The sequence below is a fragment of the Felis catus genome, chromosome B1, assembly GCF_018350175.1.
Source record: "Felis catus isolate Fca126 chromosome B1, F.catus_Fca126_mat1.0, whole genome shotgun sequence".
Lineage (NCBI taxonomy): Eukaryota > Metazoa > Chordata > Mammalia > Carnivora > Felidae > Felis > Felis catus.
This window is the reverse complement of record NC_058371.1, coordinates 114,515,294-114,539,041: the sequence shown is the minus strand read 5'-3', so window position 1 is coordinate 114,539,041 and position 23,748 is coordinate 114,515,294. Positions and strand designations below refer to the sequence as shown.

General features: G+C 40.5%; 1 long non-coding RNA gene across 1 annotated transcript in view; it reads left to right on the top strand.

The window, feature by feature from the left end:
• Window positions 1-310: 310 nt before the first annotated feature.
• The window catches only part of LOC123384991, a 63,658-nt gene continuing 40,220 nt past the window's right edge, over window positions 311-23,748 (top strand). Inside the window, exons 1-3 of the long non-coding RNA XR_006596882.1 lie at window positions 311-1,310; window positions 2,032-2,150; window positions 4,136-4,222. This is a non-coding gene — a long non-coding RNA (uncharacterized LOC123384991). The remainder of the gene's footprint in view (window positions 1,311-2,031; window positions 2,151-4,135; window positions 4,223-23,748) is intronic.

Genomic DNA, 23,748 nt, shown 5'->3' with positions numbered 1-23,748 from the left:
GATACTCATTTTCCAAAGAATGTCTTTTCCCTCCAGTGGAGTGCTAGAGCCGGCCTGTGCCAGTTTATGAGAGCTGATTGTGAAGTTTTTAGGAATTCTGTGAGCCCCTGGTTAAACATAGCCACTATTTAAGAATTCAATTTCAGGGGTGCCTGGGTGGCGCAGTCGGTTAAGCGTCCGACTTCAGCCAGGTCACGACCTCGCGGTCCGTGAGTTCGAGCCCCGCGTCGGGCTCTGGGCTGATGGCTCAGAGCCTGGAGCCTGTTTCCGATTCTGTGTCTCCCTCTCTCTCTGCCCCTCCCCCGTTCATGCTCTGTCTCTCTCTGTCCCAAAAATAATAAATAAACATTGAAAAAAAAATTAAAAAAAAATTAAAAAAAAAAGAATTCAATTTCATAAACTTACAATTACAACAGTTATATTTAAAAACAAAGGTAACAAAACCCCCCACTCACCACTTTTAAATTATTTTGCTACATTTTAACATGACCCATGCTCTTGAGCTGATTTACATCCATCCTACCTGTACCGTGAACAGAAAAGATAGTGCCGTGCTGCCTCGCTCTTCACGACCGCATAGTCAGTGAGTCACAATGATAGTTTGAAATCTGCACGATGGGAGAATTTACACCACAGAAATTGGCTAGAAGTCATGGCTTGATTTATCCTTTTGTTGACTATCTAGACGTAAGAAAATGATGGAGAAAATAGTAATAACATGAGTAGCATTAAGTTTAAATCTGTTTTGTGCCGATATTCGTTACCTTGTGGACAGCCCCCTCAAATTGAGGAAATATTCCTTTGATATTCAGAAACTGTTATCTGATTCAGCAACGAAGCTGCTTACATCATCCATGAACAGGTGTTGTTCTGACGCATGTCTTTGTTGTTTATTACTCCTTAATATAAATGAAGATATTCACCAGTATTCATGTTGGAATTATACTTGTTTGATCATTGCAACCATGGGTGGCTAAGGATACAACAGTAAGATAAGAATCAAGGAAAGTGTTCTGTGAGAAATCAACTGACTATATGGAATTTCTAATGCAGAGGCTTGAATATTTTCTTACAGTTATATATTATAGTCAAACGTTATTTATGTCAGGAAATTTATATTACACGTACACATGTATTTATGTGTGCATGTTTTTCGTAGAGAGCCGATTGTCAAACTTTTCCTAGCACACCACTGCCCATAAAGTTGAGTTTCCTACTCTTACTTAGAATATACCTCTATTTTTCCAGAGCCAAAGCCTCTTCCATGTGAGATATTGGAGGAAGAGCTATGGAGCCAGTGGAGGAGAAAGGTACTTGGTCCACTTGAGATGGCTCTTGGAACCCCCACCCGAACAATTAACTACAGCTTTGCCAGAAGAGAAGGAAAAAGTTATGCCTGTACCTGCTCCTGCCCCCAGGCCCTAAATGTGGACCTGATTCATCAAAAGACTACATGTGAAAAACAAAAAATCCAGTTATTTCTTTGGACTGCATTCCCATGACATTCTTTTTCTCTGGGACTCTGAACCCATGGAGCCATTTTCCATCTCCCGATACATGCTTCAGACCCTCTTTAGTTCACTGACCTACTATACCTCCTTCCCTTGTATGCATCCCCACTCCCGGCTTAATGGTCTGGTATCTCCTGATGCTACAAGCTCTGGTCCACAACAAGTGAGCTGGCCTCTACCACCAGCACTCCCCACTGACACCATCCAGGGAAAGCAATCTGGAAGCCTAATGGTGGGCACTGGTGCTTTCAGAGGCAGGTTCTTCTTGGACTCCATTAGATCAGTGGCTCTGCCAGGGACAGTAATCCGAGGAACACGGGCAGGGCAAAGGAGGCACATGTTGGTGGCCACGTGGCGGCTGAGATGCTAGTTTGTGACCCATTTGAGGTGCCTCTTGGGTTATCTCAGTAAGAGGGTAGAGGTTGGTGTTTAGAGGAAAACTGGCCTTAGTACTTTATACTTTCAGGGCATGCTCCAGTATTCTGACTTTACAAAACGGTCTGTCTCATCCTTATTGCAGTATCCTCTGGAGAGCTGCACAGCAGGGAGACTGTCTGGGCCAATGGGAAAAGACTTGCGGTCAGGGGACCTGGTTCTTCTCTCAGCGCTGCTACTGATGAGCCCTTTGGCCTTGGACAGGTTATTTTACTTTTCTGGAACTTGGTTTTCTATAAAATGATCTACAGTTTCTAGTAGCAAAGGTCCCTTCTAACTCTGTCATCCTATGACTCTTTGTCTTTTGTTTTACAGTTAGAGTAAAAGAAGCACACAACTTTGGTCAAAAAGTCAAGGGCAGAGTCTAGCATATTGGTCATATCAATCCTTTGAATACGGGCCTCAAATCCTTTATGGCAGTAGGCATAAATCATAAATAATTCCAGGCTACTACTCCCAGATTTCTTAGAAGGATCAGAGCACTGACATTCTTTGGCAGATGAAAAAAGAAATTCAATTATCTGGAATGCAAAGAAAAAAAGAATATTCTCTCTTGTTGAAAATCTTTCTGAAGGGCAGTAGCAGTTTTTCTTGCTTTAGTAAGAACAGAGAACATAGCAATATTTCTTCCATTATCATGGCTCTGTTCTGCTTCAGCATTAAAATCTCAATACGTATGATCATTATGCATTCAGTATTACATGCTCTGCCTGTAGAAGATTTAAGAGATTGGCCTGAATATATACTGTCTTAGGTGTACATGGAGACCTTTTTATCAATTGTATCTGTGGTCTCTGTGAGTCACTTAAAGTTTGGATCTTTTTCATAAAAGTAAAATGATGAAAAAAATTTAAAATATTTTTTGGAGAGTAGTGGTAGTTAGTGTTCCATTTCATTGAGTTCTGATTAATTAAGACTCTGAGATGTTTAAAGAATTCAGAAACATAAAACATTTGTACTATGTTCTGAATATCAAAGACTACAGTTGTTATTTAACAAGACAGTTGCTCAGAAGCAAATGTTTTCAGATGCTGAGATAGAAGAAACAATGCGCCAGACCAGCCTGACCTTCCTTGGGTAGGAACCGCTCCCCTTCTGACATGGTTACTTCTTCAGTATAGGACCTTGGGGTAGTCTGGCTTTATTCTATTTAAAGTGCATGTTTGAGCCCCTTCTTTGTACAGTCTTAGACCCCAGTGAGCTTGTATTCTAGTATTCAGGTATAAGGCATAACCCCCACCTAGACCGCGACCAATTTCCATGGCCATGGAAGAGAAAGGGACCGTGAAAAAGATGACAAAGAAGAAAAACAAAGAAGGAAAGAGATAGAAGAAACAAAAGACTAGGATTAGTCATGAAGAGCTCTTGCTTAATTTTTAAGTAGGAGAAGAGCATCCAAATCTCAATAAGAAGAACAAGAGTGCTTGTGCCCTCCACTTTTGGAGTAGCCAGGGTGGATCTTTTCCTCTCATGGGAATCACGGGCTCTGGGTGTCAAAACTGTGGCATATAGTTCATCTACTGGGCTGCACTGACTCAAGATTTTCCTGTTCACTGTCAAAAGTATATCATAAAACTCTGTTCTGATCACAATGCTGTTTCAGTCATGCAAGGATTAGTGTCAAAAAAGAAAGCGCCAAGCTACTAAGCATTGAGCTAGTTACCTGACGTAATTCAGAATTAAACAAGTTTCTTGATGATCCTGGATGTTGGAGGCTTTTTGTATATTATTAGGTAAGAAAGGAAGCTGACAGTGTTCATTCACAGCCAACCAACCAACCAACCAACCAACCAACCAACTAACCAACCAAAGAAACCAAATCTCTCTCTCTATCTCCACAGCTGCATTCCTGTTAAATGCAAAACATTTTTTTTCTAGTGTTGATCTTTTGATACAGCCATGCCCTGATTATTTCTATGTGGCTTACTCATTTCATCAATTATCCAGATAGCTTACTACTTCTCTTGCCTACCTGTTAGCATCTTTACCAATAATGAGAGAAGAGGATCTCAGGTAACTTTATTTGGCTATATATTAACGGTTCTTGAATTAGTTTTAATGGAGAGAAGGTTGAAACTAATGGATACAATAAAGATTTTACATTATTCCTGTATTTCAGTTGTTTCTGTCAACCCTAACTCATGTTTCTACAGGTATTTGAAAAGTTATTTTCACTTCTGTATTTTTAGATTTCAAGACCAGTTCTGTCAGATGGCTGAGACCCAACCTTACAAGGTAGTGGTGGTGATGATGATGTGCTCCTGGCTTCATTCTAGGTAAATAAATCAATAATTACTCTTTTGAGCCTTTCACGTTTCTTTTATTTTCACTGTGGAAAAGTTTAGGTAGAAATATATCTGTCTATCTGTATCATGCGTATTTTTTTTTTTTTTTTGTGAAAAGGGTAATGGAATACAGAATGCCACACATGGGTTATTCCCACTATGAATTAGTCTCTTTTATCTGTCTCTGACCAAAACAGATGTTGGCAGCCTTTCTATTCCAGCTCTCTAAGTCAGACTAAGACTATCAGTTCCGCTTAGGAAAGCTGTAGGGAAATGATTTAACTCTTTCAATAGACCCTTACTAGTTTTTCCCTTGGTTCCTTTTGATTATAAACTACAAACAAAATGAGAATGCATCTCAATGCAACAATAAAAGAAAAATAGCAATATTAAAAATACATCAATACGACTCTAGAGGGAAGTGAATTTTTATTCAAGGACTTTCAAGAATTCTGACATTGAAAAGACATCTTTGTTTGAGGAGGCAGCTGAATGTGTTTCCAACTTATAGTCAGCATTCATTTGCATAGAATACCATAAGAGCCATTTCTTTTTTTATTCGGAAAAAAAAAAAGGATATCTATCAGAGTGTGGCAGGATGCATCCTGCTAGGATTCTACTCTTCTGTAGAAACTGACCATTTAAAAAAGTCATTCTATGATTGGTGCCACAATAAAGCTCTTGTACCAGGATTCTACAACAAAATGTAAATTAAAGGAATGTGAGAAATAGACTACAAGGGAACGAAAGGATCAAAGGGTGAGAAAGGAAGGCGAGATGATTAAAAAAAAATGTTTAAGAAACACATAGCATTTCAAGAATTTATCATGGAACGAAATGGTCTCTTAAGATTTGCCCGGGGGAGGGGGGTGTAAAAATTTATTTGGCAAGTTACTAAATAAAGACCTGAAGCATTTTCCAAACCATGCAAAGGAAAGAGGAAAAGGCAATGACTTCTTAGACTGTTAGTAGTTACATATACGTTAGCTCATTTAATTCTCACCCTTATCCCATGAGTTGGTTATTTCTATCATTGCCTTGTCATCTAGTACCCATGCCAAGGCACCTGTGCCCTAGACTCCCAGGCAATTAGTTTTGTGGAATAATGTCTCTGTTGGCACACTCCCCCCGACCCCCTTCTCTCACCCTTCCAGGAATATTGGAAATGCAGGTCGGGAAGAGCCTCTGTCATGCATGAGTGCTTCCAACAAAATCATCAAACAATAAGGATAGCTAAAGATGCATTTGATCACCATGCATCTGGAAACTCAAACTCTCCATACTGCCAAAGTAACAGCTAAGATCTATTGACATACTTCCCACCTGCTGGGAGCTATATTAAAGTCTTCATATATATTACCTAATTTAATCCTTCAGCAGCCTGCAGCATAGGTGCTGTATTTTGTCTCATTTTCAGAAACTGAGGCTAAAGAGGTTGTTAGTCACCTGATATCATATGGCCAGTAAGTGGCAAAGCATTGTATTTTTTTTATCCCAGAGCTTGAATACATAACTACCTCCTCTAAAAAACCAGCTCTATTGGATGTTGTCCTTTATTTCTTTCACAGCCACTAAAGCAATGGGGTAGGCCCTCTGTTTCCCTTCTCTAAGAACCTCATCACAGAACCTTGAGGTGGCTCTCTCACCATGGCACCTGTCACAGCGGGTATGCTGTGTGACATAAGAAACATCACAGAGAGGTATTTCTTCAGATGCACAACATTTCTTGCTGGTGATAGGTGATGGCCAAATTGTGACTTGTTGATCACAAAAGGCCTGAAACAGGGATTTAAACATCAGAGGAAGTCACGGAAGACAGGAATTCACTAATTGCCTGGGTCACATGATATGCATGATTTCAAAGCCCATGTGCTTCCTCCATGCCACATGAAAGCAAGGACTCAACCAGAGCAAAATGAGGACTTCTGATTCCCTCACCCACCCCACCTTGTTCTCTAAGATATGACTAGGAAGCAAAAAATTAAATATCTTTAGATGGGTGGGGAGGGAGGGAGAGAGTAGGAAGTTCTCTAAATTCTCAGCTAAGAGCACATCGCACGCTCCTAAGAGTACAGAGGAGGTTGGGCGAGTCTGTAAGGAGTTATAGCCACATTAAGCTCCATATGGTTAGTACCATGCTGGTGGCTCAGCTTGACAATGATGAGCTCTTTATCACATATTCATTACACAGATTCCATTATATTTCATATTGGCCACCGACATGGCCAACAGTAATGGAATTCATTCTGGGATGGCCTCTGGGGTACTTTCAGTTTATAAACACCATTTTAGCTGGGTGATAAGGGGATTGAGGGTGTGAGATTGGTATCGGGAGGACAGAATCACAGAAGGAGGCAAATATATGTACCCAAAGAGGGAGCTAATTAGTCAGTGACCAGGATTTGGGTCAGGGTAAGATCAAGTTTTGCAATTTATAAAATAGATCACTTCTTCATCCTCTTTCCATTGTACCGAAAGGTTGGGGTGTTCGTTTGGTATGGCATGTTTTGGATCTACTATGATGCTTTCAGTCAGTGAGAATCTATTCTGTGAGGTGACAGTCCTGCCTACTCTCTAAGCAGCCACCTGTCCGACACAGCTGTGTTGGCCCTACAGGCAATTTGGATAACATCTGTTTTACGAGCACATTGACATACTTGCATGCAGTTTGGAAGCTGTCATGGAGCAAACTGTTGCACATTTGTCACTGGATAGTTCTTTGTACGTAGTCCTCACTTACTCCTGTGGCTGACAACAAAGTAAGCATCATGTGTCTACAGAACAGCTACTTCCTGGTGACTGTACTAAAATTCAAATTTCTTGTTGACAACTTTCCTCCCCCCCCCCAGAATTCCTCCCTCTTCATTCCACAAGTGCGCACCCGCCCTGTTCTAGGAGTTGGGGATATAGCAGTGAATGGGACAGGCAAGATCCCTGCTCCCACAGGGTTCGCATTCTGGTGGGGGAGATAGACAATGAACAAAATAATGTTCAAAGCACACAAAATAGGGGATTGTTTTAGAGGGTGCTTGGAGAGTGACTTGAGAGGGCTGGTTGGGGAAGGCTTCTCTGAGGAGCTAATAGTTAGGCTGAGACCAGAAGGACATGACGGAGCCGGCCGAAAGACCTGGTAGTGCCTCGTGGGCAAAGAGAAGAACAAACACAAAGTTCTAAGAGGAGAAAAATGTGGCAGGTTCCTAGAACACAAGGGAATTTGGACCCTAAAAATATGGTGGAGAGAGGTAGGAAGTGAGATCAGAGGTGGGCAGGCCACATTTGGTGTTGAACATTGGAGGCTCCTAGGAAGGAGTTGGGTTTTGTTCTAAGTATCTGGAGAAATCTCTGAAGACTTTTGAGGGCAGGAATAACATGATATGATTAATATTTTAAGAAGGGTGCTTTAGCTGTTGCTGTGTGTAGAGGACAGGGATGGGAACAGGAGACTAGCTGGAGGTGAGATGGTGATGGCTTGGTCCAGGGAAATAGCAGGAGGCAGATTTGAGATCCAGGGTACCAGGTGCATGTTGAAGACATGGAGATGGGAAGAGTGGGGAGGGTCACTTTTAGGAAGGGGTTGCGGGTAAAATCCATTGTTCTGTTTTGGCCATGATAGTCTTGAGATGCTTATTAGATGTAGAAGTGGAGAGTCATGTTGGAAGTTGCTTCTGTGTGTCTGGATCTCAGGGCTGGAAATATAAAAATTTGGACTCCTTTTACAAATTTGAGGCTACCTCATTTACAGTGAAAATGAAAACATTTTAAGATCTAGATGGGTCCTAGAAAACAAAAACCTAGGAAAAGGAAAGGAAAATTGTTGCATTATTTTCCCTGAAGTTATCGCAAGAACACACATCGATGTATGAGGTACATATAATCTGTGCTACATAAGCACAGATTACAAAAATCAACAAGACCTAAAAACCACAGGCCAGTGGACAATATACACACATGGACAGACACTTGTTTGTGAGTTACTTCTTTGCCCTGTACCAAATGGAAGCTTTTTACTAGGTGCGCATGTCATTTTCTTGAGTACTGAATGAGGAAGAGATCCCGTGTCTAATCATCCAGGTCACGAGAATCAGCCCTGGAGGTCAGTGGGATGATGAGCTGGAGGCAGACCACTCTTGAATGCTAACATGGTGTATGGTGAGCAGGGGAAAGGGATGTCTCCACAAGGGGACAAAGGAGCCTGCTAAGAGATCACAAACCTTTGCCTTGGGGCTGAGGGAAGGCTTTGCAGCAGAGCTGATGGAAAACTTCACTGTGACATGGGAGGTGCTTTTTGAATGATGAGTAGGTGTTTGTCTTCTTGGGGGGTTTGGGAGGCTGTTTTCTAAGCCCAAGGAGTTTTCTAAGAAAGAAGAAAGTCAGCCCAAACCACTTTTTTTTTTTCAACTTTGAACACACTGCCCAGCTGGACACACAGATCCAGGCAATCTTTGCTAGATGAATTGAGTTGTTCTCTTACTTTAGAAATCTGCCAATCTGCTAATCTTCCAATGCTTCATACATGCGTTAAAAATCCCAGATCTTTGTATTTACCCAGCTTATGGTGACTTGAAACACATTTTCACTTAAAACTTGACTGGAGGGGTGCCTGGGTGGCTCAGTCGGTGGAGCATCCGACTTTGGCTCAGGTCATGATCTCACGGTTCATGAGTTTGAGCCCCACGTCGGGCTCTGTGCTGACAGCTCAGAGCCTGGAGCCTGGAGCCTGGAGCCTGCTTTGGATTCTGTGTCTCGCTGTCTCTCTGCCCCTCCCCTGCTTGCACTCTCTCTCTCTCTGTCTCTCAAAAATAAATCAACATTAAAAAAAAATTTAGAGCTTGACCTGAAAGTACTCTCCTACACAAACTCCTATCTCCTATCATAGAATTAGTAAAAACTATACATAAGTGGATTATTGCAGCATAACTATACGTATTTCCTTTTATGTAAAAAGAAAAAATCCAAAATGATAATTATAGGTAATTACTACAGTGTTAAGCCTCAGTCTGTTCCCCTTCTACCCTAAAGCGAGTTCATGTGGGAGTCACATACTGCAGATGGGTGCCTTGTTTTTAAACAGACTGGTGCTCTCCACACTTAGTTATCATTGCATTTGTTGCAGAATGCTTTTTGGCCACTTCCCGGCTGCAGTTTGCAGTTACTCTCTCTCCCTGTTGCAACCCTTAGTGCCGGTTTCTTCCTCTTCATTTTAATGACTCAACACTCATGTTGAATTGAAGACTCAGAAAGAGATGGGCTCTCTTACCCATTGGTGGCAAACTATTTGCAAACCACTGCCCTGTTTATGTCACTTTGGCTGCCCCAGAATGCCTGCACTTCCCCTGGGAATTGTACAGAGCAATAAACTCACAGCCAGAAACAGGTTAGTTTGTAGGCAGGTACCAATCTTAGTCTAATTAGTCTCTAAATTTTGTTGGCGCATGATGGACTGAATAGTAGTGGTTTCTTGGAGGCAGCAAAAAATTAATTCCTCTTCCCCTTCCCAGCGGAGCAGGAGATGAAAGTTGACTTTCTGCTGCCAACATGGCTCCTGACCATGATTGTGTAAAAGCATTCACTGGTTTTATATTTTTTTATAACTTTTATATTTTATATCGCTTCCTTGTGCAAGTCATGCCAACTTTCTAATTCCTCAAGTTGCTAAATGGGGATGGTATCTTCTTCATGGCATTATGAAGATTACATCAGAACATATATAGAGAGTGTAGTGAAGAGCCTGGTTCATTCTGGGTATATGGCGCATTGCAATGATTTCCTTTTACCCAGAAGACTTAGTGGGGCTGTTTTTTAATGATGCTCCTGATTCCAAATTTCCCAAGTTAAATAATTAATTTCAGCTGTCAGTAAGTGCCTCCTAAGACATCAGTATCACCAGTGGCCCACTTGATCATTCACTTTAGTGATCTGAATAACAAGCCCTGGTGATGTTGTTTGGAGTTGTGCTCAGGTGGTCGACTCACTCTTTAAGTGGCCTGACCCAATTTGGTAGACACACAGGGTTCAGATTTATGCCATGCTTGACAAGTCGGTAAGTTCTTGGGAGTTCCACAAAGTTCTAGGGCAAGATTTTGATGAATCTCCAAAATGGACATGTTTCTGTAGTTCCCCAGCTTTTCTACAGTTAACAGTTTCGGCTGCAAATCTTCATATAAGCTAACCAACCTGAAATAAAAATTTATTTCTTACTGTATTGCTATTTTGAATAAATATATTAAAAAAATTTAATCAGAAGGGTACCTGGGTGGCTTAGTCACTTAAGTGACTGACTTCGGCTCAGGTCATGATCTCGAGGTTCCTGAGTTCGAGCCCTGCATCAGGCTCTGTGCTGACAGCTCAGATCCTGGAGCCTGCTTTGGATTCTGTGTCTCCTTCTTTCTCTCTCTCTGCCCCTCCCCGACTTGTGCTCTCTCTTCCTCTCTCAAAAATGAATAAACATTAAAAAAATTTTTTTAATTAATCACAGATGTGACTTACACTAACAGAAGATCCAAAAGCTAGACCTTGGGTGGGGTGATCATATGTTTTAATTTGTCTAGTACAGATGCAGTTTATGCCTGTTATCCTACTGTAATTATTAATAGCACCCCCCTCTTACTCTTAAAAGTTGTCCAGGGGCGCCTGGGTGGCTCAGGCAGTTAAGCATCTGACTTCGGCTCAGGTCACGATCTCACGGTTTGTGAGTTCAAGTCCTATGTCGGGCTCTGTGCTGACAGCTCAGAGCCTGGAGCCTGCTTCAGATTCTGTGTCTCCCTCTCTCTCTGCCCCTTCCCCACTCGCACTCTGTCTGTCTCTGTCTCTGCCTCTCAAAAATAAATAAACATTTAAAATTAAAAAAAAAAAGTCCCAGTTTGGACAGTATGGTGGACTGGCCTAGTATAGTACACCATGCTCCCATCACTACCTATGTGGTCCCTCGGGAGCTCCGGCATTGCAGCAGAATTACAAATGATTACATGGCATAGCCCATTGAGGTGGCTTCCCAATGGTCTTCTATGAATAGCTGAATCTGCAAATGTCAAGGATCTCCAGGATTTCAACTCCCACTGAGCCACATCTGTGTACCACTAAGCAGATGGGATGGGGCATCTTTCAGCAGGCAGACTCCCACTTCGTTCAGAAGATTTCACCAGTGTTTGAGGTTACTTCCTATCACCAAGTTTTTATGGCGTCAGAACCCAGCCTGAGTAGTTCTTTTTTCTGCTCTCAAGCTCTATTGTTACTCGAGTGTGCTTCTTAAAACAATGAATATGTAACTAATTAAATGCCTTCAAGAAAAGGGAGATGTAAGGACCTAATTTTATTGACTGACATGGACAGCAGAGACACACACAGCCTGCTCACATCCTTTGTAAAGTCTGGATTCGAAGACACTTCTTCACTCCCCTCCTGCCATAGGGAGAGACGCCATCACACATGTTTATTGACTGGTAGATAGCAGAGATCTGTTGGCCATATGCCTGTGCATAAAACAACATAGACCCTGACAGGAGATGTTCTTGTAGCTGCATTTAGGAAAAGTTTTCTCTGTCCAGAGCTGCTGTGATCACATTGTTGATACCAAACCAGCTGGCTGTGAAGAACTCAATGGGTCATCTTGTATACACTTTACCTGCTAGGAAGGACTATGTTCACACCAGCTCAGAAAAGCTGTCTGAAACAACAAACATAGGTCAACCCTAAAGGATAAAATCCCCACTCCCCCCGCAGTAACACATTTTGTTTTATTCAACATCTTACCTCCAATTCATGCCCTTTAATTGAATCTCCAAACTTTTTTCATGCTATGCTCACCACAAGTATAGCTATCATCTGTCACCATACGATAGTATTATTTCAGGACCAATCCCCAAACTTGTTAATATTGATGGAAATGGAGCAAGTACTTACAGTTAATATTACACTAACAAAACAACAATCACAAACACGTAACACTAACTATGTGCCAGGCAGTGGTTCAAGCATTTTACATATAGTAACAGATCTAATCCTCACGGAAGCTTAACGAAGTGGGCACTTTTATTGTTGTTATTTTACAGGCAAGGGAACTGAGACTAAGTCTGGCTCCAGAGTCTGTGTGCCTACACTGTTTGCTGCCCTGCCTCTCGTATACTGGTGATGTTCTAGAAAGCAGTCAGGGAATTGCAGCTCACAAGAAACACCTCCCATCAAGTTCAGTGTTGCTCCACTCGTGTGCATGTGGTTGACGGATCCTTGCCATGTGCCTGTCAATAACCATCCCTATCCCTTAGGATGGAGAGTCATATCCCTGTCCTCACAACCTTCTTCTCTGAAGGCACAATCGATCTAAATTCTTTTGCTTCTTTCATCGTGAGGACAGCTTCCGAAATGTTTAATCATTTTGGTTGTTCTCTCCAAGTGCCCCACAACATGCTTCCCCTGGCACCTTCAGCCCTGACCTACCTCATCCTCGCTGGACACATAAAGAGGAGGGCTTTTGTATGGTGTAGGGACAAACAGGAGAATAAAATCACACTCTGCCCCAATCCCCCAAATCAGAGCTCATTTAACCAGGAGGCTAAGACAACCATGCTTCCCTGATTCCTTTCTCTGACCCATGGAAGATAAGTCATTTCGTTTTCCATGAAGAGGGGTCCATACTGCCACAATTACAAGCCTGGTTAAAAATCTTTGGTCGCTCAGAAAATGATAGGACTGGTGGGAGATGTGAATACATGTACCTTAAGCAAATAAACAGATAAAGGAGAAACCACGCCATGACTCCAACCGGCTGTCACACTGTTTTGAAACCTCTCCCGCCTTTAGTAAATGTTGTAAGGTAATTGAAGGTTATATATTTTTCTTTCCTCGTTTCTTGTGGTATTGTGGTCTTCCTCCTTAAAGGATGGCCATCCTTTCAAGTGAGATCCAACAACCTTCCTCAAAGGTTGGGAGTAAAACTGAGCCCAAACTACTTTGAAATGATATTTAATATCAGGCTGTCAGGGGTTGGGAATATGAAGGTGTTTGTACATGGAGGTCGCTTGCTTGGTTATATTACTTGATTTTGTGAAACTTCCATGTCCATTCAGAAGATATTTTAAATAACCAGCACGTGTACTACCCACAGTAGCTGCCCCCAAAATGTTAGTTTCTCATCGTACCATAGTATGTTAAGTTATGCTTCAGCATGGTTTAAAAATGCCATCTGGTATCCTCACTTTCACACTTCATGTTTGGCCTAGGTTGTCATATTTGATGTAAACAGGAACAAATGACAGCTTTCACATCAGTTCCTAAGTGACTCTATCTGAAGACCAGCATTTCTCAAGGTGGGATATGTGTCACTCTGCTGGTTCACATGTCAGTATATTAGGTGGTATACAGTGAGCTTTTTAAAACACTCTATTAGCGGGGGCGCCTGGGTGGCTCAGTCAGTTAAGCATCCAACTTCAGCTCAGGTCATGATCTCACAGTCCGTGAGTTCAAGCCCTGCATCAGACTGTGTGCTCACAGCTCGGAACCTGGAGCCTGCTTCGGATTCTGTGTCTCCCTTTCTCTCTGCTCCTCCCCCACTCACGCTCCATCTCTCTCTGTCTCTCAAAAATGAATAAACGTTAAAAAAAATGAAAACCATTTTCTCAGCTGTATATTTACTTAACACGTATTTGAAGAACTATTTTTAATATGCAAACGTATTATTTCATGGGTATTATTCCTTGAGACAAGGCTAAATACAAAAGGAGTGACCCAAAGGAAAAATTTAGAGCAAGTACACCTGTTGTCCAATATGGCAAGAAGTTGGAGGGAAGGTCACGAATGGATAAAGTTTGGGACCCACTCATATAGGATATCTTAAGACCCAGGGTCTCTGTTTTCCTTGATGTATTGATGGTTATAGATAAATGCTAAGAATTTTCTTGCTCCTGGTCCAATATCTCCTAGATTTGTCTTTAAGTCTCACATTTTTCTGCCCATTCCTGACTCTTGATCTTGCTCTTCCCCACCCTTGGACTGGCTTTTCCAAATCTCTACTCTTTCTGTTCAAGGCCCCTGTCAGGTAATATGCTTCTGTGAAGCCAAATTCCCACCCATGCAGTCACATAGCATTTGCTGTTTCTGTTACCCTGCATCACATTCTCTCTGTCCTCCTCGACCTCTGATACAGTGCTGCTCTTAGCTTGCTAACCTATGGGTGTTGAGTGGCCTTGGTTTCTTCCGAATAATCAGCCTAAGGGAGGGCAAAGGAAAAACCAATTCAACCACATCACAGATCAAAGTAGGCTCAGAATTTGTTATTACCTCTGCTCATAAATATTCTTCTAAGTTGACCTGCTATCCATCAGGCCAGTCCAAGAAGGCTCACATTCTCTCGTATTATAAATTACATCATCAATCGTCTAGGAACAATAGTGTTCATTTTTAGGTGGCTTGCTTCTTTATTAGTCAAAATCCTGATTTTATTGATTTATTATTATTCTGGATTCTGGATTTCAACCAAATTGCAAAGTCAAAGGATATATGCATTTAGAATTTTGATGTTTTGCCAAATTGTCCTCGAGAAAAGTTTCGTAATTTATCTCTTACTACACACTTGCTGACATTCTTGCTTTAATTTTAAATGTGTAGGTCAAAAGAATACTTCATTGTTGTATTAATTTGCATTGTTAAAATTATGAGTGGTGTTTTTATTTTAAAATATTTTTAATGTTTATTTATTTTGAGAGAGAGAGACAGAGAGAGAATGTGTGCATGTGAACAGGGGTGGGGGGAGGGTAGAGAAAGAGGGAGAGAGAGAGAATCCCCAGCAGGCTCTGTGCTTATGGCACAGAACCATGAGATCACAACCTGAGCTGAAAATCAAGAGTTGGACACTTAACCCACTGAGCCACCCAGGTGCCCCTAATGTTTATATTTTAAAATTATGAGTGGTGTATATAAAATTATTAGAAGATTTTCACATTTGTCCTTTGCTTATTTTTCTTTTTTGCCTTTCTTTCTTTTTCCTTTCCTCCTTCCCTCTCTTTCTTTCTTTCTTTCTTTCTTTCTTTCTTTCTCTCTACTGATTTATATCTTTCTGTACAAGCAGTATGTATTACAAAAGTTTAATTCAAGTGTGTCTTTTTTACTTTCTTCATGGTATTTTTTTCCTACAGAAGTTTAAATTTTGAGACAAATTCAATAGATCAATCTTTCCTTGTACAGTTTTTGGGTTTTATGGTTTCCATAAAAATACCTTCCCCACAGATTTTTTTTAATCTACCCATTTTAAAATTCAGATTTCTACTTTTCAAAAAGGGATTCTGTATTTGTTCCATCTATGGCATGATAAGTGGGACAAGCCACATGAGCACCTTCAGGAGAAAAGGGAAGATCCTGTGCCTGGCCTCGCTCGGCGGCCCCCTACTTCTCTCACTCCATTCTATCTGTGCACCACTTGGTTTTGGCTTCAGCTCCTGACCCCTGAAGTCAGTCCTTACTGGTTTGGATGGCCTCTTGGAACCCACTCTCTGGGGCTATGGACCTCAGTCTGGTGCAACACTCTTTGTTGAGTGAGTGCATCAAAGGGCCTGTATTAAATAGAACAGCATCTGGGACAAAGTAAGGGTTACATAATTGTTAACTACTACTGTTTCCAAGGGTTGACCTGAAATTGCCTTTTTCACAGTTCAGAATGGTTAAATAGTTGAGGCTGCTGACAGTGAGGACAAAATCAATTTCTAAAATTCCAACAGGATACTATAAACAAACTAAGAAATATATATTTACCCATACTCTGTTTTGCAATATTTGAAAAGGTTAAATTATAAGTAATTCCTTTTAAAATAACTGCAGTGGTCTATTTGGAATGTGGGATGCTTGAAGTTTGAACCGAGACCTTCTGGGAGGAAACATAATAAAAAGCTTTGCTAGAGGTCCCTTTAATGTGTTCTCATCCTGTAAGGAATGACTCTCCTATTGAGTTTCTGTGCCAGCTCCTATGGTCTCTTCCCCTCTTGCCGAATGCCTGCCATGTACATTGATACATAGTTGTATTTGTTTTTGTGGGATTTTTGCATTTGTCACAGAACCAATCAAGTCATTGATAAAATATTGCAGACATGTGTTTTATTTCCCATTAGATTTGGTTCTTTTTGCCAAAAAGTATCCCGGTTTTTGTTAGGTGGAGAAGGGTCTTAGGTTTTTCAAACAAGTCTGGAGGCATCATAATTAGTCACCAACTAGCAATGCCTCTGTTTTTTTTTTTTTTAATTATTCTTCAGGTTAAATCATAAAAAAAAAAAAGAGAACTATTTTATGAAGAGCTTACTGGGAAATTCCATATTGTGTTGAAAATATCTACTGTAATAGTTAATAGTAGCTGCTGTAGGGACATTGATAGACTTAATTTGCATATTTTAGGCCATATTTTAAATTCAGTCTCTTACCGTATCCTCAAATGAAATGTAAAAAAAAACCCCGAAAAACAAAAAAACTGGACTCCATCATCTGAGATCATTTTTCATGAGCTTAGAACACTTATTTGGTCTTGTCAGGTCGTGTGCTGGAGGGGACGGCACCAACTCGGGAGTGATGAATGTGTGCATCTCTTCCCAACTCTGTTTTTAGTGACTTCATGTTGATAGTTTGAAACTGGCCTTTCTGGGAGTATTTACACCATGGAAATTGGCAAATACTATACATCGGGGCTTTATTTTCCAACAGTCATTTGGCTAGCACACCACTGGTTTCTGTCTTACATCTTACAAAGGGAGGTGATTAACAGGCTATTGCTGGAATAATTTGCTTTCTGAGTTGATGTAACTGTATATCTAAGGGATTATGTAACTAAAAGTCAACAGTTTGGCTTTAAATTATAGAATGAGTACCTAGTTCTTAATTTAGCAAATGGTATTTAGCAGTCAACCCAATTTTAACTGGAAAAGGCTATAAAAGTTTTGTAGGCCTGTCTCCTATCCTTGCTACAGGATAGCTGTTATTTTTGTCTATCCTGAAACTCCTCCCTCTTTTCTGATAATAGCATCTTGATTTTCCTTTGGCAACTCTCAGTCCACATGGTTTAGGAGGGAGGGATTGTTGACTCCAGCCCACCCTCCTCTCCTGCTCTAAGGGTGTGGACATGACCCAGGCCTGGCCAAAGAGGGTGCTCCATGCCCATGGCCACCAAGAATTGTGCAAGGGCAAGCACGTGACTTAGTTCTGGCTCGTGAGACTGCTGCTTTCCCATTTCCATAAAAATAGGTTCAGAGGAGGCACTTAGCTGTAGCTAGAGTGAATTCCAGCAATTGCTGGTGCCATCAAGAAAGAAGAGACTCCTTCCATTCCTGTTGTTTAGCTGATGTAGTGTAAGACTGAAGCTGTAGGTTGTCCTCTTTGCCACCATTTGAGGAATGACCTGCCTGAGTATGAAGCCAACACAAAGGCAGGGAGAACCAAGTGATAGAGATTCCTGATGATACTATGTGAGCTTCTGAATCCATCTATGCTGAATCTAGAATTATATTGAAGCAATTAATTTCCTTTTTGCTTAAGCCACCTAAATTAAATTAGTTTTTGTCACTTTCAACTGAGAGCTCTCACTAATATAAATCCTTTCTATAATAACTTTAATGAATACTCAGCAACTGACTTTTGAGTACATCTAGAGATAAGGCCCTCACTATTTTGTGAAGGAGTTCATTTCCTTTTTTGAGGATTTGAAAATTCTACACTGATCCCAAATCTAGCTCCTTTCATTGGTCTTACATGTGTTATCAAGGGCAACACTTCTCAGTATACATCTTTATCCACCTTCCTGTCCTTCACAAACTTAATTATCATGCTTCTGCTAAATCTTCGCTAGCCAACCATACTTAGTCTCCTCAAAGATCCTGCGTGATTCTCATCTCCCTAGTCATACTCTTGCAGAGGTACAATTGGTCAACATCTTTTTAAAAACATGGCGTACTTATAGACTGCTATTTGTCGCATGGTTGAACATTGTAGAAAGGGATTATTACCTTGTTCTACCTGGAGAACTATTAGCGAGATGCCTAAGGGGGAGAGTGTATGGTTAAGATCTGGCTTCCATTTCTATTTTTACTTATACTTCTATTTCTATTATTTCACCCCTTCAGGGTTTATTTTCCCTTTCGATCCCAGGGGTCTTCTCAGCCTTTATCCCTTCTCTTTCTATCTCACCACTGTTGCCCTGCTTCCACCCCTGCACCCCTGCCCGCTACTCGTATTAAACAAACAGTAAAGAAAGACTTTGACTCATATATTGAGTTGAAGTGCCAAATAAACGGTAAGTTTCATGTGCTATCTTTCTTCAAGGGTGTTTTTATTTCCATAGACAAAGCCTTGTTTAATTGAGTCAAAGAACAAAAGTTCCAATTGTGGAGTTTTAGCTGTTGGTGAGCCATATTGACAGGGTGCTTTATTGAAATGATATCATGTTTCAGCCCCCTTTGCTTACAGACTCTTTGCCAGCCTTCAATCTCCAGGGTCCTGCTTTGGCAACCCGCCCCCACTGCCAGCTCTCACATTTACAGCCGGCCCCTCTGAGCTTGGTGATGTCCAGCTGTGTTTTTGCCTTCTTATTCTTCATGAAGCAAAATAGTTCTTCTTCTCAATGGAAAACAGATTAGACAAAAACAAAACAGACATTTCTCCTGTGAAAAGCGCAGAGGTCCTCCTGTCACTGGGGCAGAAATGACCTCAACGTCCTGGATGCTATCCAAAATAAGAATAAGGGTTACATATTTTACGTATCGCAATCATTCAGAGATCACATACTTCAGCCATTTTTAACCACAGTCCAACTCTATAGGTTTGATTGGGCAACCAGTCTATCTGATACTATCATTTAAATGACTAAAAATTGCAGACCAATGTCTTTATTTTCATTTCAGACACATAGATTCTATCTGGTTTTAGCATTCTTTTTATATTGCTAATAAAGGAGTTGTGTGTATGCGGTTGTTGTTGTATCCCAGAGACTAGCCCAACTCTTGGCTCTCAAGAAATTTTTTGGCAGTTGTTTACAAAAAATTAGTATGTAGATATAAATATTCAAAGCAATATCACAAAGCTATTTGAAACTCATCCTCAAAGCTTCAGTTCTTCAGCAAGCTTAATGGAATTTTTTCTATAAAACTTATTTATGGAGGAAAATTTATGATAATGCGGGTCCATCTTGTACTAAATCCTAGGATATTCAATTCTCAAAAGTAGCAGAAAGACCTCTTTATAATATCGCTTTTCCCAACGTCAGTGTGCTTTGGAAGTAGACCACCGGGCCAGCATTATAGTGACATCCTTGTGTACACACACATTGAATTCCTCAAGCAATGGACGATTTTCACCAAGCTGGCTTCTCCTCAAAAATCGAAACTTAATTTTTCTTTTGGTCAGTTTTCGTGTTAAGAATCCGTTCCAAATCACTTCCCAGTCTCTCTCCATGAAACCGCCACTGGTTAATGGAAACCTAGGGTACTTGATGGGGTGGGATACAATGATAAGTCCCTTAGTCTATTTTCTTCTTTCAATAAACAGGTCTTTTCTAAGGGAATTGCTGGTGGTTTGATCCTTGGCAGGTACTCTCCTCAAAAACGTGTCTTACAAGAGCAAGCAGTTCTTCTGAGTAGAATGAGCACCTTTCAGAGCCCTTTCTGTTTGTTTAGTTTCTTGATTATATGAAGTACATTAAAACCAGTCCAAGGCCCATTAACATAATTTTCATGCATGTTAGTTCTGGCAAAACACACCAGGCAGGAACTGTATGATAAATGAGATAAAAAATTTTGATGGAGCAGCGAAATAAAACAAACTTTTGCCATATAAGAAAACAAACCATGACTAGTGATGTGTATGGGGATCAGTTTGTGTTAGGGTGGCATTCTGAGGGTGGCCTCTCGTCCTTAGAATGTTCTGGGGAGAAAGAGGCCCTGTCTAATTCCAACAAGGTCTAGTTGCAGCTTTAAAATAAAATATTATATCCTTTATTTAGGGTTTGATTATCCAGGCTGTGGATTAAGTGAGGGTCCCTGTTACTTCCTCTTCTTGGCTGCCTTTTTTTAGCACTTTGCCTAAAGAGAGGTCAAGGGCAGACAGAAGAGTGTAATTTGTATAAGTTTATGTTGAGACTTATTAATACTTTAGGGAAGAAATTGTTGGAAGTTGAGTGGATTCTTTCTAACAAGTTTAATTTTGCTAAGTTAGTAGTTTATAGACTGTTATGTGAGCAGGCCCTGTTAAAAGTGTCTATCTAAGATAGTAGTAAAATCAGGTTCATGGGGTCTGGGCTGAAAATACAGCCTTCTTGTCAGATAGGCCTGGAAAATTTTCTTCAAGATGATAACACAGCCTCTATGCACCTCCCCCGCCCCCCCCCCCCCCAAATTATGAAAGAGAGAAATAACCTCAAAAAAGACCTTGAGAGTGTTTTGTTTTGTTTTTTAAGAAATTTAAAAAAACTGGCCCCTGGAAATAAGGTATATTATTTCCCAGTACGTCAACCGTTCTGACGTCACCTAAGCTTTGCCTCATTGAGAGGATCTCCAGTGTAAAACTGTGTTTCCTGGGTGACAGGAGGAAAATTCCACACAGGCATCATGTCCCGGCAGAAGGTGATGAACTCACACTCACGTGTGTTTTGGATTTTCTTTGTACTCCTCAAAGACCGATCAACCAGGAGAAATTCAGTAAAGTAACATGAATGAGATCATCGGGACGACTGATGCGTTTCAAATGTCCTTGCCGCTGCCTTCGTAGACAGCACCGTCAGTAATTGTGAACTGGTTATATGCCACAGGTGACAGGAAGTCCTTGAGTTTCTGCTTTGAAACACGTGGAAAAACACAGGACCATATCTTTACCACCCACAGCACATTCTAGCCTGTCTATAGTTAAACAAGCCACTGGATCTTCTACCATAATAAAAATCCTCATTATCTCAGTTCTGTAATGTTGATGATGGCCTTAAAGTTTGTTTTTGGAATGCTGGGAAAATGGTGGCAGCACGATTTGGGGGTCTTCCTAAATTCCCCACAAAAAAAACACAGGCTGAATTGTATGCTATATGAATGAATATATACATGGAAACTCAAGATCAGAAACTATTAGGAAAAAAAACACAGCAACTAGATCATAAAACTAAAAATCCATGGACAACTATGAAAAATCCGGGGAACAAGGTAAACCAGTGACCCCTAGAACATGAGCTGCAAGATCGGTATCTTTCTGACATCTGTGTAAAAGAAAACAGAGGGAAGTAATGGGGCTGGATTTGATAAATATGAGAATAATGGATGAGCCCCCAAAAAGATGAAACTGGGAACTAAAGGCAGGTCATTTTGATAACAGCTGACTTTGTCAGGACAATTGCTGGTGGTACAAATTTCTCATGTTAAGGCTTACAGTAACCGGAGCAATATAGCCTCTGTGAGCTCTTAAGACTGACCCTCCAGGGCTCTCTCCCAGTGCAGGACCTCACAGTGAAGAGGTGCAGAAAAGAGAGGGTTCAGATAAAAGTGGATGGGTGGGGAAAACAGAGCCAGGAAATCTTAGAAAGCAAGCTGCCCTGTGTGTGTGTGTGTGTGTGTGTGTGTGTGTGTGTGAATGCACATGTGTGCCTGAAAACTAGACTTCATTTTTTAGAAATAAAGTTTTAGATACAGAAAAATTGAGAAGACAGTACAGAGTTCCCATATACTTCCCACCCAGTTTCCCCTATTATTAACATCTTTAACAGTTATTACAATTAATGAAGCAATAATAATACATTATTATTGACTGAAGTCTGTACTTTATTCATATTTCCTTTGTTTTTACCTAATGTCCTTTTTCTGTTTCATCCCATCCAGGATACCACATTACATTTACTTATTACGCCTCCTTAGGCTCCTCTGGGCTGTAACAGTTTCTGAAACTTTCCTTGTTTGTTATGATCTTGGCAGTTTTGAGGAGTAGTGGTCAGGTACTTGAAGCTGCCATATGTGTCTATATTTCAAACGATCTACAAAAACAACAGAAGAGAGATCTCTGTGAAGTTAGAAAATTTGTATGAACCAAAACCCTTCCTAAAAGTTCAGGAAGCTAATTTTACATAAGAATTGGTAGCAGAAATTTTAAGGTCAAATTCTACACACAGTTATCAAAAGAAAAAAGAGTATTGAGAGCAGAATAACACTTCTACAGGTAATAAATCATACCGGAAAGAAGTAAAAAAAAAAAAGATAAAATCTACAATGTACTATTTCAAAGGCAAGCTAAATGTTTTAAGAAAATTATTCAGAACACGAAAGAACAACAACAGTTGCACTTTAAAAAAGTCATAGGATGGAGGATAGGTGTCAAAATTTTTTAATAAGAGTAAAAATGAACACTAAATTAGAGGAAATGCCAGTGAAGGAGCAGAAGGTGAAATGGAGGACAATTTTAAAGTTTAAAAATAAAGGATGAAAGAAATAAAAAGGATTCAAGATAATAAGGCAGACATTTGAAGACAGGCAAAGAAAACAAAACCTGAAGATACTAGGAATTCCTAAAGAAGACAACCAATGTGCAAGAAGAGAACAAATACAAAAATTCCAGAAAATGTTTCTGAAAGAGAAAAAAAAAAAAGAAACAACATTTTAAAAAGCACACGGTGAACCTTGGAGTATCAACCCAGAATGGCCAACACGAAGAAAAATTCTTGTAAAATTACTGAACTGTAAAGAAAAATTCTCACAAAATCACTGAGCTTAAAAAAATAATCCTAATCCTTTGTGTATGTGGACAAAGAAAGCATATGACATATAAGGAAAATCAATTAGGTTTCCATCAGACTTTGTGGCACAACAATTCTTTGTGCCAGAAGGAAATGGTATAAAATAAAGAAAGACACTCAAGGAAAGAAAATGTGTGCCAAGATTTTATATCTAGCAAAACTGACTTTCAAGTAAAAAAGGGCATGAAGTTTATAATCAACATGGAAGAACTCGAGAACTATTGTCCCATGAACCCTGTGAAAATCTTGTTGTCCTAGGTATGCACTATAGTATGAATCTATGAGGTATTGTATTTTTTTTTTCATTTTTCCTCAACGTTTTTTTTTTATTTTTGGGACAGAGAGAGGCAGAGCATGAATGGGGGAGGGGCAGAGAGAGAGGGAGACACAGAATCGGAAACAGGCTCCAGGCTCCGAGCCATCAGCCCAGAGCCCGACGCGGGGCTCGAACTCACGGACCGCAAGATTGTGACCTGGCTGAAGTTGGACGCTTAACCGACTGTGCCACCCAGGCGCCCCTGAGGTATTGTATTTTTAAAAAACATATGTGCATATTTGGTGTGTGTGTTTCTTAGCTCGGTTCACTGAAAAGCTCTAGAAATAATAGCCACCTCTGAAACAATGAGTTTTCCTAAGGTCTGGATGTGGTCTAGAAATACTATTCTCCTCTAAAAGAAACCAGGATTTATTGGCAAATGACTGATTCCAAGTCTGGGGCAGGGGACACACAAGATGAGCCTGGAAGATCTTGTAATGCCAGGTAGCCAAGAAGCTATCAAAGACCAGTAGGGTC